This window comes from Dama dama, chromosome 22 (genome assembly GCF_033118175.1).
Source record: "Dama dama isolate Ldn47 chromosome 22, ASM3311817v1, whole genome shotgun sequence".
Lineage (NCBI taxonomy): Eukaryota > Metazoa > Chordata > Mammalia > Artiodactyla > Cervidae > Dama > Dama dama.
The window spans coordinates 44,513,173-44,529,162 of NC_083702.1; the positions used below are offsets into that span (position 1 = coordinate 44,513,173).

Genomic DNA, 15,990 nt, shown 5'->3' on the forward strand with positions numbered 1-15,990 from the left:
CAGCAAAGCCCTTTCATGAGAAAGGTAAACGAGGGGCCTGGTTAGTTGCTGCAACCTTCTTGGTGTCAGAGCCTTTTTTCTTGATGTCAGGTCATATTCCTGTGAACCTCCAGCAAACAAATTATTCTCTTTTATGATAAGAAAGAGCAAGGTCCCAAGGCTCAACCTTCACCCTCTGAGGTCCAGGCTCTGGCCAAGAGGAGAGGGGAAGCTCCTGCAGGAGTCCTGGTGAAACATGAAGGCAGCCTGGATGAGGGATGTGCTGTCTCCCTCTGCCCCTCTGCTTACGGCTGACCCTCTCTCACACCTGCACACAAGCCCTCTGCTCTCAATCATCCTTGGATGCCCTGTGTCCATCCTGGTCCCCGGGGCTGGAGGAGGAGTATCCCCGTGCTCAGCCCAAGTCAGATGACACGGGCTCCCCAGGATGTCCCATGGGGCCTGGGGGCTCCAGGGTCTGAGGGAAACGACTGGATGGGAGCCCAGTGGGCGGGAAGGAGGAGCCATGGAGGACGTGCTCCCTGAGATCCTGGGAGACAGGCTCATGCGGAAGGAGGTCAGGCATCTGGAGCCCCGTTGAATGCATCAATCAATGCAAGGAAGCCTCACTGAACCAGCTCATATTTATTGAACCAGAGTCTGGAGAACAAAAGGTGGGTGGAGACAAAGGAACCTGAGTGTCATGTCCAGCTCCTCCCCGCACCCCCCACCACCACCACCACCATCACTGAAGAGGAAACCAAGGGTCTGAGAGGCAGCCTTTCCTCACCGCAGGCTGGTGATCTCCTTGACACACCACACAGTTCCTTGGTCGGCTGTTGCCTTCTGGTGTCATTTCTTCTTTCTTTTGTGATTTTTTTTTTTTTTTTTTTTTTGAAATCAACCTCTGTTTCACACAGTATTTGGAATTTCATAGGGTCTTCATTAGTCACTCGGTGATCCTGGTCCCAAATATCACCTGCATCTCGACAGATGTCCCACCCACTGAGTCGTCATCGCTGCCACCACCACCATCATCATCAAGAAGTCACTGCCTAATTAAGGTAAACCTGCTGGGATCAAAGGTGAGCTGATGTTGGAGAAGGAGGGCTAGAGACCACCATCAGGGTGAGACTCTTCTTGCTGGGACAGCAGACCCTGGGGAGTGTGATAGAGGAGCCTCAGCTGCTTCTCCTGGATCCCAGCTATCGCTCCTCTTTGACTTTCTCCCATTTTAAACACTTTCATATTCCTGGCCTCTCGTTTCTAGTTCCCCTGCCTCTCTGTTCTGCCCCCAGTGTGTTCTTTAGTCCAAAATAAGTGGTATCTCCCCTCCCCTCACTCTCTTCCCTTAGTCCAGGCTCCAGGCTCCTTCCTTCTCTCTCCCCGTTTTCCAGTTGCATGCATTCCTCCCCTGCTGTGCTCAGCTACTGAAATGCCAGATTCCTAACACCCAGCTCCATCAGTGTGGTCTCCCTCTCCTTTCCCCTCTAACAAGGTGTTCTGATCCCTGGTCTCACATGTGTCCGTCGTTCCTGCACTTCTCTGGGGGTGGGGGAGTCAGGCCTTACTTCAACCTCTCATAGGTCTGTATGACCTGCTTCAACTTCTTCTCCAGCTCCCTGGCCTGCTGCCTCAGCTTCTCAGCCAACTCTGTCTTTGACTCCTCATGCAAGTGCATTGACTCTTTTACCAGGAAGCCCACACCCACTAGAAGGGAGATTCCTGCAAAGCCTTCAGCAATGATCCGGCCCTTTTTGGTCATTGCCAGAGTGGTGCCTTTGAGAGCTTCATTCACCCCCTTGTGGTTTGGACAGAGACTTGCCCAGTGCTTGTGAAGCTTTTAGCATGGGCTGCTAATTGAGAGTTGTCTTTCACCAGCTTTGCAGCATGGACATTTTTCCTAACCCCTTGCATGGATTTGTAGACTTTCGCTGTAGAGAAGCCATCCCAAGTGCAGACAGACATCGAGCTCCCACAAACACCTTTTCCTTGATGCTAGTTGACAACAGGCCACTGGCTTCCGTTTCTGCTGATGGTCTACTAAAGTGTTCCACGATGCTGGTGGACATAGTGGTCACAGCAGCTGCTGCTCCCAGCCCTAACCCAGTGGTCCAGAGTGCCAAACTGGCCCCTGCTCTCACGGGTGCCAGAGCCAGGCCAAGGATGTTCAGAACACCAGACACAGTGCCGGTAGAGCCGGCCACCACCTTGAAGAGGGTACAGTCCCTGTGCGACTTGTCAACCCTGTCTGCAAGTGCATAGAGCTTTCTTATGCTCTCTTCCAGCTCCTTTTTCACCTGAGGAAAGTCCTTTAAAAACCTCTCCCTGTCTAGCAGGTCCTGTTGGAATCTCTCTTGGTCTTCCATAGCCAAGTCTGTCTTCAACTCATTCAGAAATTCATGTAATGCCTCCACTTCTTTCCTGTAACAAGGAACATCAAGGGATTAAGAAAGACAATTTGCTTGTCTGTAAAATAAGCTCAATGGATCTATTCTGCATAAGCCACAGAGATTTTATTATAAATCACAAGGGAAGAGTTTTGCAAATGTAAATTATTTTCAACATTAAACACATGTTTGTACCTCATGGATACTCCATTATTCAATCATGAAATAAATAAGCAAAAGCCATTTTAAGATAGTCTTAAGAGAGGTATTTGATAAAGATGCCTCCGAGGCAGGTCAACACCATCACTTCCAAAGGACTGGTAGGGTGGAAAGTCCACAGAGAAACTAACAGAAGTGGGATTTGGGAAGAAAACCTTCATTCAAGGGCCTTAGTTTGTAGTGAGGAGTCAACCGCTCTTTGGCCTTGGCAACTGGGAAGTGGTCCCTAAGCTCTTGGAATATTCTGGCTGATAGGAGTGTTCTTGTCTGCCTGGGCCTTTGGCCACTGGGCAGTCTGACAAAGTGACACATGATGGTGCCTTTGGGTCAAGTAATATCTGCACTGACCTCCAGAGGAGCTGGACACTAGGGCATTAGTCTGACCTCTGGGAGTAGTCAGAGAAAACAGGTCAGGGTATTAATAATTTGTTTTTAATTTTTTAGCTTGGAAATAATAATAGTAATAGACAAATAAAACATCACCATAATAAATAAAAGATTGAAGCCTGGTCCTATTCTCATTCAACATCACAAAAGGGTTTTTGTTGTCATGCATTTAAAATTCTTTAACACCGAATTAACTTACTGGCAACTAACAAAAAAGAAAGACTATCAGAATACAAAGAGAGACACAAATTGAGGACTGTAGACATTATACAAATAAGCAAAATACATAGTCAACATGTCCAGAGATTTCTAGAAATCTCATCCTATGATAACTCACCAATTTATTTGATGTTATATTTCAGGCAAAATGAACATTTTTTAGAACATTATAATTTGTTTTTAAGCAGGATGAGCATCCCTGGGGGCCGGGCTCTGTGTGTCCTGCCACACACTGAATCCAGGACAGTAAGTCGTCCTGAGGACAATGGAAGCTTCGCGTGTGAAACCTGCCCAGACTGTCCTGGAGCTGATGGGAACCTGAATTCCACTCTGCAATAAACTGTAACTGGAATCCTGACATCTTTCAGTGCCCAGCATCCCTGACCTCTCGGGGGTCACCAGCCTAACTCACACCTTACCTGGCGACAGCTTCATATACCTGCACCCTAAGGCCGTATGAAACTTTATGGAACCTCTAAAGATTCAAGAGACTTGAGGAAACACCCATCTGAACGGCTGAGCCTGAAGAGACTGGCACTTGCACAGCTGGTGGAGGAAATGTTTCCTCTTGGGTGGGGATGCGTGAGGCTCCTCAGAATCCCTCAAATGACACACAATCACAGCCCCTCACTGTGACCCTGGAGGGCTCACTGAGCCACATGGCCTTCCACTGTCAGGGCGGCTCCATGCAGACCAGAAGAGGGTGTCAGATGGAGGGAGAAGCCAGGTCCCAGGCAGGGTGTGGAGGACACGGTCACCCAGGCCCGTCTAGCACAGCTTGAGGGAATCCCATCAGGGAGGGAAGAAATGTCCCCCCTCCCACTCAGGGGACCTCTGCTAGGGTCACAGACCCTTCAGTTCTGTGTCCTTAAGACCCACTCTCCTCACTCTAGTCCTGGTCCTGCTGCCCAAATCTGCCTTCTAGTCCTCCAGCCTGGATCCTCTGCTCCACCCTGACCCCTGGAGGAGGCCCGCCAGGAGGAAGTTAGCCTGAGGTGTGGAGATGTGGGTAACATTGCCGATGCACTGGTGTAGGTTACCTGGACAAACCACCGTCAGTCACAAAATTCTCCCGGATTTTGCCTTCAGTGAGCAGGTTTTGCCTTCATTGAGGAGGTTTTACAGCTATTGGTTGCTTACTCTCTTCTGGATATACTCAATGATATCCTCAAAAAAAGTTTTTACCCTAGATGGATAAAAGACTAAGATGAGAAGAAATTATGGTAAATGGTAAATGATAATGAGTATGAACTGGTTAAAGTTAATCTTCCTGAGCAGCAGTCATCTGGAGGTACTGTTGATGGATTCACCTGGGGTTATGGGTGGACTGTGTCCCAATCATATGTTGAAGCCATAGCCTCACCCCCACCTAAATGAGTCTATTTGGAGATAGAGCCTTTAAAGTGGAAATTCCAGTGAAATGAGGTCATAAATGTGGGGCCCTAGCCCAAGAAGACTTGTGTCCTTATTTGAAGAGGAAGAGATACCAGCTCACTCGCTCTCTTGTCTATCCTGCAGCATGAAGGGTTGTTAATTTTTTTTTCTTTTTCCTGTTTTAGTAAGAGTGAAAGGAACCCAGGTCTCATATGGAGGGATCCCAGAGCACTAAATCTTTGTATTTATTGATTGGGGTGTGGGTGGGTGGGAGAAATAACAGAGCACTTGGGTGTCTGCAGTGGTGTTTGAGATCACTAGAGGCAGTACCTGCCTGAGGTATCAGACATGGTAAGCACATGCTTATATATGAGATCCCTGGGCAGGTGTGGTGACACAGCATGGAGACAGAGCTGATTCTGGGGGGAGGGGGAGTTTTCCACCTGGATCTAACACATTCTAGGTAGAGGGGACAGCACCATACTTGGCAGGACCTGCTGTGTGGCCCAGGCCACAGAGCACATTACATTTCATCCTCATAACAATATAGGGAAATATTCTTCACATTTTATAGGTGACATCAGGTAGCTGTGCTCCAGGTCACACAAGGGGGTGGTGACAAAGGCCAAACTGGGGTTCAGTTCAGGGTCTGCTGTTCTTTGCAGAGCAGCTGGGCAGGCGGCAGGGCGAGATTTGGAGGAAACAGCCTCTGTGATGATGCCCCAGGGTTTGGCAGCAGGAGGATGCTTGGACAAGAGAGAGTGCAGGAGAAGCTTCAGGGATGCTGTGGGATCTCCTCTCACTGCCCTGTCTGGTCTCAGGGACTCCCTCTGCTGTCCCCTCTGTCCGTGGGCTGTTCTGGCCTCACTCCTGAGTCATGAGCTGGGATCTGGGGGACCGGGAGGGAGAAACTGAGCACCTTGACCATGGCTCCCAGAGAAGAGGGCCGGAAAGGAGGTGATGGGGACAGACCCCAGGGTAGGGGAAGTCCCCTTGGACTCCATGGGACTCGAGGATGCTTATCTATTCCCTTCTTGATTCTTCTCTAGGTTAATTCAGATAGTTGGCAGCATCTCAGTTCTGGGGCACAAGTAGGAACCATCCAAACAAGAGACAGCTGACTAGCTGAGCAGTCCCAGAGGTCTTTGTGTTCATGGCAGCAGCACGATTTCAGAGACCTCCTTTCAGCTCCTTGTCTGCATCAGGTTGGAAGGAGGTGTGGCTTCACCTTTGGGAAGGAAAAACAGACTGTGGGCTCCATCATGAGTGAGCAGTGGCTGCAGGAAGCAGTGAGGGGTTTGGTCTCCAGGGGTTTCCATTAGGATGGCCACCAGTGCTACCATGGACTTAATCCAGCATGATTCTCTGTCCCCTGGGCTCTGCTGGCCACTAGTTAAGGAAAGTCACTCATCCTCCCACTGCTCTCTGCACCCTGAGTTAGAGTTCTGCTCTCCTTTTGGGGCCCAAGGAGAAGGTAATCAGACAGGAGACAGCCATCTTTGAAGTTATAGGAGCAATAAAACCAGAAACAGAAGAACAGATAGGAAGGATACTCTGGAAATTACGTGAGGGAATACTTGTGTGTACTAATTGGTAATAACTAATATTGATTCATTATCTATGACATGCAGGCTCCTGAAACTCACTTAAAATTAGGTCAGCCCAAGTTTTCATACTGGTGCCAGAGCCTGGTCTTTCCGATCTACATCCCACATTTGTGATGACTATGCCTTATGCCTTTTTTAATATAAAAATATGTGTTCGTAGATATGTTTATTAACAAACGAGTGTTTTTGTTCTGAAATGATGTCTTGCTCCCTGTGCGCCAGTCTCTGCTTTGATAAATTTACCGATGCTGCAGCTCCTACAGCCCACAGCCTCCTAGCTTCTGCAACAGCCTTTATCCCACAAGGGCCTGAAGTCCCTCTGACCCCGCCCAATCCCTGAAGCTCTGCCCTGGGTGGCTGAGAACCACTGATGGTGCCCAGTTCTCACTGCTGTTGTCCCCTGACTGTTGAACTTTCAGGCTGTTTCTAATTATTTATGTAAATAATAGTGCAAAGAACAGCTTCCTTGTAGAAAAGTTTGCCTTCATTTGATAATATTTCTTTAAGCTATTTCTGGAAGTAGAATGACTGGGTCTGAGGGTATCAACATCTTAAAATTTTTTATACCTAGAGCCACACTGTTATCCAAAGAAACTACCAATTTATATTCATCCTCATGAAATAGGAGAGTGCCATCTTTCAATCTTGTCAGCTCTCAGTGGTGTGTTGTTGTTGTTGTTGTTGTTGTGTGTGTGTGTTTTAAGGAGATCTTTATATTGAGAGGTTTTCTTTTGATTCTGGTTGTGACTATCATGTGCTGGGAGATAAAGAAAGAAAGCAAATGTTGATTATGTTTAACCCCTTTTTAGAAGGCAAAAGAGCATTTATCAACTACCCCTCCTGAGATCTGACTGAAATGATAGTAAAGATCCTTATTGATATAGCAACAGCTATTGATGAGAGCCTCAAGTGTTTCTGATTTTGCTCTACACTTCAGTTGCTCTAAGGTTTTATAAATTATAATGTATATTATTCCAATAACCCTGAGGTGTGTACTATTGTATTCCTGTTTGAAGATAAGGAAACTGAAGCATAGATGTTATGTGATTTACCGAAGGTCAGAAATCTTGTTCATGGTAGACTGGGTTCCAGTTCACTCTATGGGCTCAAGATCCCATACCTGGCCTCTCCTCATTTCAGTTCAGTCCTTCAGTCCTGTCTGACTCTTTGCAACCCCATGGACTGCAGCATTCCAGGCTTCCCTGTTTATCACTAACTTCCAGAGCTTGCTCAAACTCATGTCCATCGAGTTGGTGATACCACCCAACCAGCTCATCCTCTGTTGTCCCCTTCTCCTCCCGCCTTCAATCTTTCCTAGCATCAGGGTCTTTTCCAATGAGTCAGTTCTTTGCATCAGGTGGTCAAAGTGTTAGAGCTTCAGCTTCAGCATAAGTCCTTCCAATAAATATTCAGGGCTGATTTCCTTTAGGATTGACTGGTGTGAACTCCTTGAAGTCCAAGGGACTATCAAGAGTCTTTTCCAGCACCATAGTTTGAAAGAATCAATTCTTCAGTGCTCAGCCTGCTGTATGGTCCAAGTCTCACATTCATTCATGACTACTGGAAAAACCATAGCTTTGACGTGACGGACTTTGTTGATGAAGTAATGTCTCTGTCTTTTAATATGCTGTCTATGTTGGTCATAGCTTTTCTTCCAAGGAGCAAATGCCTTTTAATTTCATGGCTGCAGTCACCATCTGCAGTGATTTTGGAGCCCAGCAAAATAAAGTCTGTCACCATTTCCATTGTTTCCCCATCTATTTACCATGAAGAGATGAAACCGTTTGCCACGATTTTAGTTTTTTGAACGTTGAGTTTTAAGCCAGCTTTTTCACTCTCCTCTTTCACTTTCATCAAGAGGTTCCTTAGTTCTTCGCTTTCTGCCATAGGGTGGAGTTATCTGCATATTTAAGGTTATTGATATTTCTCCCGGCAATCTTGATTCAATCTTTTGCTTCATCCAGTCCAGCATTTCTCAAGATGTACTCTGCATACAAGTTAAATAAGCAGGATGACAATATACAGCCTTGATGTACTCCTTTCCAAATTTGGAACCAGTCTGTTGTTCCACATCCAGATCTAGCTGTTGCTTCCTTACCTGCATACAGATTTCTCAGGAGGCAGGTCAGGTGGTCTGGTATTCCCATCTCTTTTTAATTTTTTTTTCCACTGAGTTTTATTAGTTGGAGGGTAATTACAATATTGTAGTGGTTTTTGCCATACATTGATATGAATCAGCCATGGATTTACGTGTGTTCCCCATCCTGAACCCTGCTCCCACCTCCCTCCCCATCCCATCCCTCTGGGTCATCCCAGTACACCAGCCCCGAGCACTTGTCTCAATGCATCCAACCTGGACTGGCAATCTGTTTCACACTTGATAATATACATGTTTCAATGCTGTTCTCTCAGATCATCCCACCCTCGCCTTCTCCCATAGAGTCCAAAAGTCTGTTCTATACATCTGTGTCTCTTTTTCTGTCTTGCATATAGGGTTATCATTACCATCTTTCTAAATTCCATATATATGCTTTAGTATACTATATTGGTGTTTTTCTTTCTGGCTTACTTCACTCTGTATAATGGGTTCCAGTTTTATGCATCTCATTAGAACTGATTCAAATGTATTCTTTTTAATGGTTGAATAATATTCCATTGTGTATATGTACCACAGCTTTCTTATCCATTCATCTGCTCATGGGCATCTAGGTTGTTTCCATGTCCTGGCTATTATAAACAGTGTTGTGATGAACACTCGGGTACACGTGTCTCTTTCAGATCTGATTTCCTCAGTGTGTATGCCCAGGAGTGGGATTGCTGGGTCATATGGCAGTTCTATTTCCAGTTTTTTAAGGAATCTCCACACTGTCCTCCATAGTGGCTGTACTAGTTTGCATTCCCACCAACAGTGTAAGAGGGTTCCCTTTTCTCCACACTCTCTCCAGCATTTATTGCTTGTAGACTTTTGGATAGCAGCCATCCTGACTGGCATGAAATGGTACCTCGCTGTGGTTTTGATTTGCATTTCTCTGATAATGAGGGATGTTGAGCATCTTTTCATATGTTTGTTAGCCGTCTGTATGTCTTCTTTGGAGAAATGTGTGTTTAGATCTTTGCCCACTTTTTGATTGGGTCATTTAATTTTCCAGAAATGAGCTGCAGGATTTGCTTGTGTATTTTTGAGATTAATCCTTTGTCTGTTTCTTCATTTGCTATTATTTTCTCCCATTCTGAAGGCTGTCTTTTCACCTTGCTTATAGTTTCCTTTGTTGTTGAAAAGCTTTTAAGTTTAATTAGGTCCCATTTGTTTGGTTTTGCTTTTATTTCCAATATTCTGGGAGGTGGGTCATAGAGGATCTTGCTGTGATTTCTGTCCGAGAGTGTTTTGCCTATGTTCTCCTCTAGGAATTTTATAGTTTCCAGTCTTACATTTAGATCTTTAATCCATTTTGAGTTTATTTTTGTGTATGGTGTTAGAAAGTGTTCTAGTTTCATTCTTTTACAAGTGGTTGACCAGTTTTCCCAGCACCACTTGTTAAAGAGGTTGTCTTTTTTCCATTGTATAATCTTGCCTCCTTTGTCAAAGATAAGATGTCCATAGGTAGGTGGATTAATCTCTGGGCTTGCTATTTTGCTCCATGGATCTATATTTCTGTCTTTGTGCCAGTCCCATACTATCGTGATGACTGTGGCTTTGTAGCAGAGTCTGAAGTCAGGCAGGTTGATTTCTCCAGTTCCATTCTTCTTTCTCAAGATTACTTTGGCTATTCGAGGTTTTTTGTATTTCCATACAAATTGTGAAATTATTTGTTCTAGTCCTGTGAAAAATACCGTTGATAGCTTGATAGGGAGTGCATTGAATCTATAGATTGCTTTGGGTAGTACACTCATTTTCACAGTATTGATTCTTCCATTCCATGAACATGGTCTATTTCTCCATCTACTTGTGTCCTCTTTGATTTCTTTCATCAGTGTTTTATGGTTTTCTATGTATAGGTCTTCTGTTTCTTTAGGTAAATATACTCCTAAACATTATATTCTTTTTGTTGCAATAGTGAATAGTATTGTTTCCTTAATTTCTCTTTCTGTTTTCTCATTGTCAGTGTATAGGAATGCAAGGGATTTCTGTGTGTTAATTTTATATCCTGCACCTTTACTATATTCATTGATTAGATCTAGTAATTTGCTGGAAGAGTCTTTAGGGTTTTCTCTGTAGAGGATCATGTCATCTGCAAACAGAGAGAGTTTCACTTCTTCTTTTCCTATCTGGATTCCTTTTATTTCTTTTTCTGCTCTGATTGCTGTGGCCAAAACTTCCAAAACTATGTTGCATAGTAGTGGTGAGAGTGGGCACCCTTGTCTTGTTCCTGATTTCAGGGGAAATGCTTTCAGTTTTTCACCATTGACGGTGATGCTTGCTGTGGGTTTGTCATATATAGCTTTTACTATGTTGAGGTATGTTCCTTCTATTCCTGCTTTCTGGAGAGTTTTTTTTTTTTTTTTTTTTTTATCATAAATGAATGTTGAATTTTGTCAAAGGGTTTTTCTGCATCTATTGAGATAATCATATGGTTTTTATCTTTCAATTTGTTAATGTGGTGTATTACATTGATTGATTTGCGGATATTAAAGAATCCTTCCATTCCTGGGATAAAGCGCACTTGGTCATGATATATGATCTTTTAAATATATTGCTGGATTCTGTTTGCTAGAATTTTGTTAAGGATTTTTGCATCTATGTTCATCAGTGATATTGGCCTGTAGTTTTCTTTTTTGTGGCATCTTTGTCTGGTTTTGGGTTTAGGGTGATGGTGACCTCATAGAATGAGTTTGGAAGTTTACCTTCTTCTGCAATTTTCTGCAAGAGTTTGAGTAAGATAGGTTTTAGCTCTTCTCTAAATTTTTGGTAGAATTCAGCTGTGAAGCCGTCTGGTCCTGGGCTTTTGTTTGCTGGAAGATTTTTGATTACAGTTTCGATTTCCTTGCTTGTGATGGGTCTGTTAAAATCTTCTATTTCTTTCTGGTTCAGTTTTGGCAAGTTATACTTTTCTAAGAATTTTTCCATTACTTCCATATTGTCCATTTTATTGGCATAGAGCTGCTGGTAGTAGTCTCTTATGATCCTTTGTATTTCAGTGTTGTCTGTTGTGATCTCTCCATTTTCATTTCTAATTTTGTTAATTTGGTTCTTCTCCCTTTGTTTCTTAATGAGTCTTGCTATTGGTTTGTCAATTTTGTTTATTTTTTCAAAAAACCAGCTTTTAGCTTTGTTGATTTTTGCTATGGTCTCTTTAGTTTCTTTTGCATTTATTTCTGCCCTAATTTTTAAGATCTCTTTCCTTCTACTAACCCTGGGGTTCTTCTTTTCTGCCTTCTCTAGTTGCTTTAGGTGTAGAGTTAGGTTATTTATTTGACTTTTTTTCTTGTTTCTTGAGGTAAGCCTGTAATGCTATGAACTTCCCCTTAGCACTGCTTTTACAGTGTTCCATAGGTTTTGGGTTGTTGTGTTTTTATTTTCATTCATTTCTATGCATATTTTGATTTCTTTTTTAATTTATCTATGATTTGTTGGTTATTCAGAAGCGTGTTATTTAGCCTCCATATTTTGGAATTTTTCATAGTCCCCCCCCGTAATTGAGATCTAATCTTACTGCACTGTGGTCAGAAAAGATGACTGGAATGATTTCAAACTTTTTGAAATTACCAAGGCTAGATTTATGGCCCAGGATGTGATCTATTCTGGAGAAGGTTCCGTGTGCACTTGAGAAAAAGGTGAAGTTGATTGTTTTGGGGTGAAATGTCCTATAGATATCAATTAGGTCTAGCTGGCCCATTGTGTCATTTAAAGTTAGTGTTTCCTTGTTAATTTTCTGTTTAGCTGATCTAACCATAGGTGTGAGTGGGGTATTAAAGTCTCCCACTATTATTGTGTTATTGTTAATTTCCCCTTTCATACTCGTTAGCATTTGCCTTACATATTGCAGTGCTCCTTTGTTGGGTGCATATAGATTTATAATTGTTATATATTCTTCTTGGATTGATCCTTTGATCATTATGTAGTGTCCTTCTTTGTCTCTTTTCAAAGCCTTTATTTTAAAGTCTATTTTGTCTGATATGAGTATTGCATCTCCTGCTTTCTTTTGGTCTCCGTTTGTGTGAAACACATTTTTCCAGCCCTTCACTTTCAGTCTGTATGTGTCCCTTGTTTTGAGGTGGGTCTCTTGTAGACAGCATATATAGGGGTCTTGTTTTTGTATCCATTCAGCCAGTCTTTGTCTTTTGGTTGGGGCATTCAACCCATTTACATTTAAAGTAATTTTTGATAGGTATGGTCCCACTGCCATTTACTTTGTTTTTTTGGGGTTCACATTGATACAACCTTTCTGTGTTTCCTGTCTAGAGAAGATCCTTTAGCATTTGTTGAAGAGCTGGTTTGGTGGTTCTGAATTCTCTCAGCTTTTGTTGGTCTGTAAAGCTTTTGAATTCTCCTTCACATCTTAATGGGATCCTTGCTGGGTACAGTAATCTAGGTTGTAGGTTATTCTCTTTCATTACTTTAAGTATATCCTGCCATTCCCTTCTGGCCTGAGGAGTTTCTATTGATAGATCAGCTGTTATCCTTATGGGAATCCCTTTATGTGTTATTTGTTGTTTCTCCCTTGCTGCTTTTAATATTTGTTTCTTGTGTTTGATCTTTGTTAACTTGATTATTATGTATCTTGGGGTGTTTTGCCTTGGGTTTATCCTGTTTGGTACTCTCTGGGTTTCTTGGACCTGTGTGATTGTTTCCTTCCCCATTTTAGGGAAGCTTTCAGCTATTATCTCCTTGAGTATTTTCTCATGGCCTTTGTTTTTGTCTTCTTCTTCTGGGACTCCTATGATTCAAATGTTGGGGCGTTTCACATTGTCCCTGAGGTTGTCCTCATTTCTTTTGATTCTTTTTTCTTTTTTCCTCTCTGCTTCATTTATTTCAACCATTTTATCTTCTACCTCACTTATCCTATCTTCTGCCTCTGTTATTCTACTGTTGGCTCCCTCCAGAGTGTTTTTGATCTCATTTATTGCATTTTTCATTTATAATTGACTCTTTTTTATTTCTTCTAGGTCCTTGTTAAACATTTCTTGCATCTTCTCAATCCTTATCTCCAGGCTATTTATCTGTAACTCCATTTTGTTTTCAAGATTTTGGATCACTTTTATTATCATTATTCTAAATTCTTTCTCAGGTAGATTCCCTATCTCCTCCTCTTTTGTTTGGCGTGGTGGGCGTTTTTCATGTTCCTCTACTGTTGGGTATGTCTCTGCCTTTTCATCTTGTTTAGATTGCTGTGTTTGGAGTGGGCTTTCTGTATTCTGGTGGTCTGTGGTTCCTTTTTATTGTGGAGGTTTCTCCCAGTGGGTGGGTTTGGACGATTGGCTTTTCAGGTTTTCCTGGTTAGGGAAGCTTGCATCAGTGTTCTGGTGCATGGAACTGGATTTCTTCTCTCTGGAGTGCAATGGAGTGTCCAGTAGTGAGTTTTGAGATGGGTCTATGTGTTAGGTGTGACCTTGGGCAGCCTGTATGTTGACACTCAGGGCTATGTTCCTGCATTGCTGGAGAATTTGCATGGTATGTCTTGCTCTGGAACGTATTGGCTCTTGGGTGTTGGTTGGTTTCAGTGTAGGTATGGAGGCTTTTGGATGATCTCTTATTACTTAATGTTCCCTCTAGTCGGGAGTTCTCTTGTATTCTCAGGTTTGGGGCTTAAGTCTCCTGCCTCTGGACTTCAGTCTTATTCTTCCAGTAGCCTCAAGGCTTCTCCAACAATACAGCACTGATAATAAAACTTCTAGGTTAATGGCAAAAGATTCTCCACAGTGAGGCACACCCAGAGAGGTTCACAGAGTTACATGAAGAAGAGGAGAGGGAGGAAGGAGATAGAGATAAGCAGGAGGAGAAAAGGGGGCACTCAAGAGGAGAGAGACAGATCTACACAGGACTCTGTTCTCTAAATGTTCTCGGTAGCCCAGAACACCCACAGAGATTCACAGAATTGGATTGAGAAGAGAAGGGGGATAGAGGAAATAGAGGTGATCTGGGGGATAAAAAGGAGAGTCAAAAGGGGGAGAGAGTAATCATCACACTCCTGAGTAAAAATGGGTACTGAATATTGGATTCTTAAATGTCTAAATTTGATATCAAATACTGAAAAACAAATATTAAAAATCTAGAGTAGAGGTTAGACTCTTAAAAATACAATATTAAAAATAAAAACAATGAACATTGGGGTACACGTGTCCCTTTCAGATCTGGTTTCCTCGGTGTGTATGCCCAGGAGTGGGATTGCCGGGTCATATGGCAGTTCTATTTCCAGTTTTTTAAGGAATATCCACACTGTTCTCCATAGTGGCTGTACTAGTTTGCATTCCCACCAAGACTGTAAGAGGGTTCCCTTTTCTCCACACTCTCTCCAGCATTTATTGCTTGTAGATTTTAGATAGCAGGCCCTCCTCTCTCAGAGAAGATTCGTTTTTCAAAAACAAAACAAAAACAGAAAAAATTTAAGAAATATATATGAAGTTCGCTATAAAAATAAGGTCTTATTTTTTGCAAGGTTATAGTGAAATGAAAATGAAAATTAAGGAGTAATAGAGGTGTAATAGCGAATTTTAAAAGAAAATAAATGAAAAAAATTAAAGAAAAAACTTTTTTTCTAAAAATATATCTAGGAATTTCTCTGGAGCTGTTGCAGGCAGTTTGGCTTCAGTTCAGTTTCAGATAGCTCCTTGTTCCAGCTTACACTTCTCCATATATATAGGCCCCTTCTGGTGTAGTCAGTGTTAACTACAGGTATTTTAATCTATTGTCCCTGTCACTTCTGAAGCAGTTCCCTTTGTTTATTTGGCTTCTGTTTGCTGGTCTCTTCAGTGTCTAATTTCCACCCTGACACAAGCAGGTGGAGGTGGTCTCTTGTTTAGGTTCGCCTGTTCAGTCGTGCTGTGGGGAGGGAGGGGCGCTGCAGACAAATGTCACTGGCGTGTGTGGGGAGCACTCCAGTGTTCCGGCCACACTGGGTTTGCCCCCGCTTGCAACATGTGTGCTTTCCCTGACTACACTGCTCAGGCTCCAGGCTGCTCTACAGGGAGCGGGCCCTGAGTTGTGTAGGGTTCCAGTTTTTGGGTATTCCACAAAAGTGCAGACTCGGTTGGGACTGCGTTTTGTGCCTTCCCCACCCGAGCAGCTCAGGCAGCCAGGAGCTTGACGAGTGCACTCTCCCCGGGTGCATTGTGCCTTCTCCCCTCCGCAGTCCCAGCCTCGGTTTCCGCGCGCAGGTCGGGTGCACCTCGTGTCTGTTCTGGGGAGCTGGCCTCTAGCTGTGACCCTCCCGGCAGATGTCAACCATCCAGAATCTCAGGAAGTCTTTGGTTAGAAACTGGGAGCATGTTTACAGTTTGGTAGGGGGTGCCGTCTCTGGAGCCACATTTGCCCCTTTGCCCTCCCCCCTGCCTCCTGCCTCTGGTGGGGGATGGGCCGGTCTACAGCCGGCTAGCTCTTCTCTGGAATTGCTCAATCCTTCCTTTGTTCTGTGAATGGCCAGCAGTGTGTTTGGGCCAGTTAATTTTCTCTCTCTCTCTTGCTATCCCACAGTTAAGTTGCTATCTCATGTTAGCTCCCTCTGATTGCGCTCAGGGCATTCAGGCCCGGTCCTTACCCTAAGCAATGCCGCCCGCTCCTCTCCGTTCCGCCCCCACTTGCTGGTGGTGGATGCGGGCACCTGGGGTACTTTTCTGCTGGGAGTTGCTTTTAGGCATGTAATCTGTGGGTTTTATTTATT

At 43.6% G+C, this 15,990-nt stretch overlaps 1 pseudogene; it reads right to left on the minus strand.

The window, feature by feature from the left end:
* Positions 1 to 1,546: 1,546 nt before the first annotated feature.
* Positions 1,547 to 2,569, minus strand: LOC133043106 (apolipoprotein L3-like; annotated as a pseudogene).
* Between the last annotated feature and the right edge of the window lie 13,421 nt (positions 2,570 to 15,990).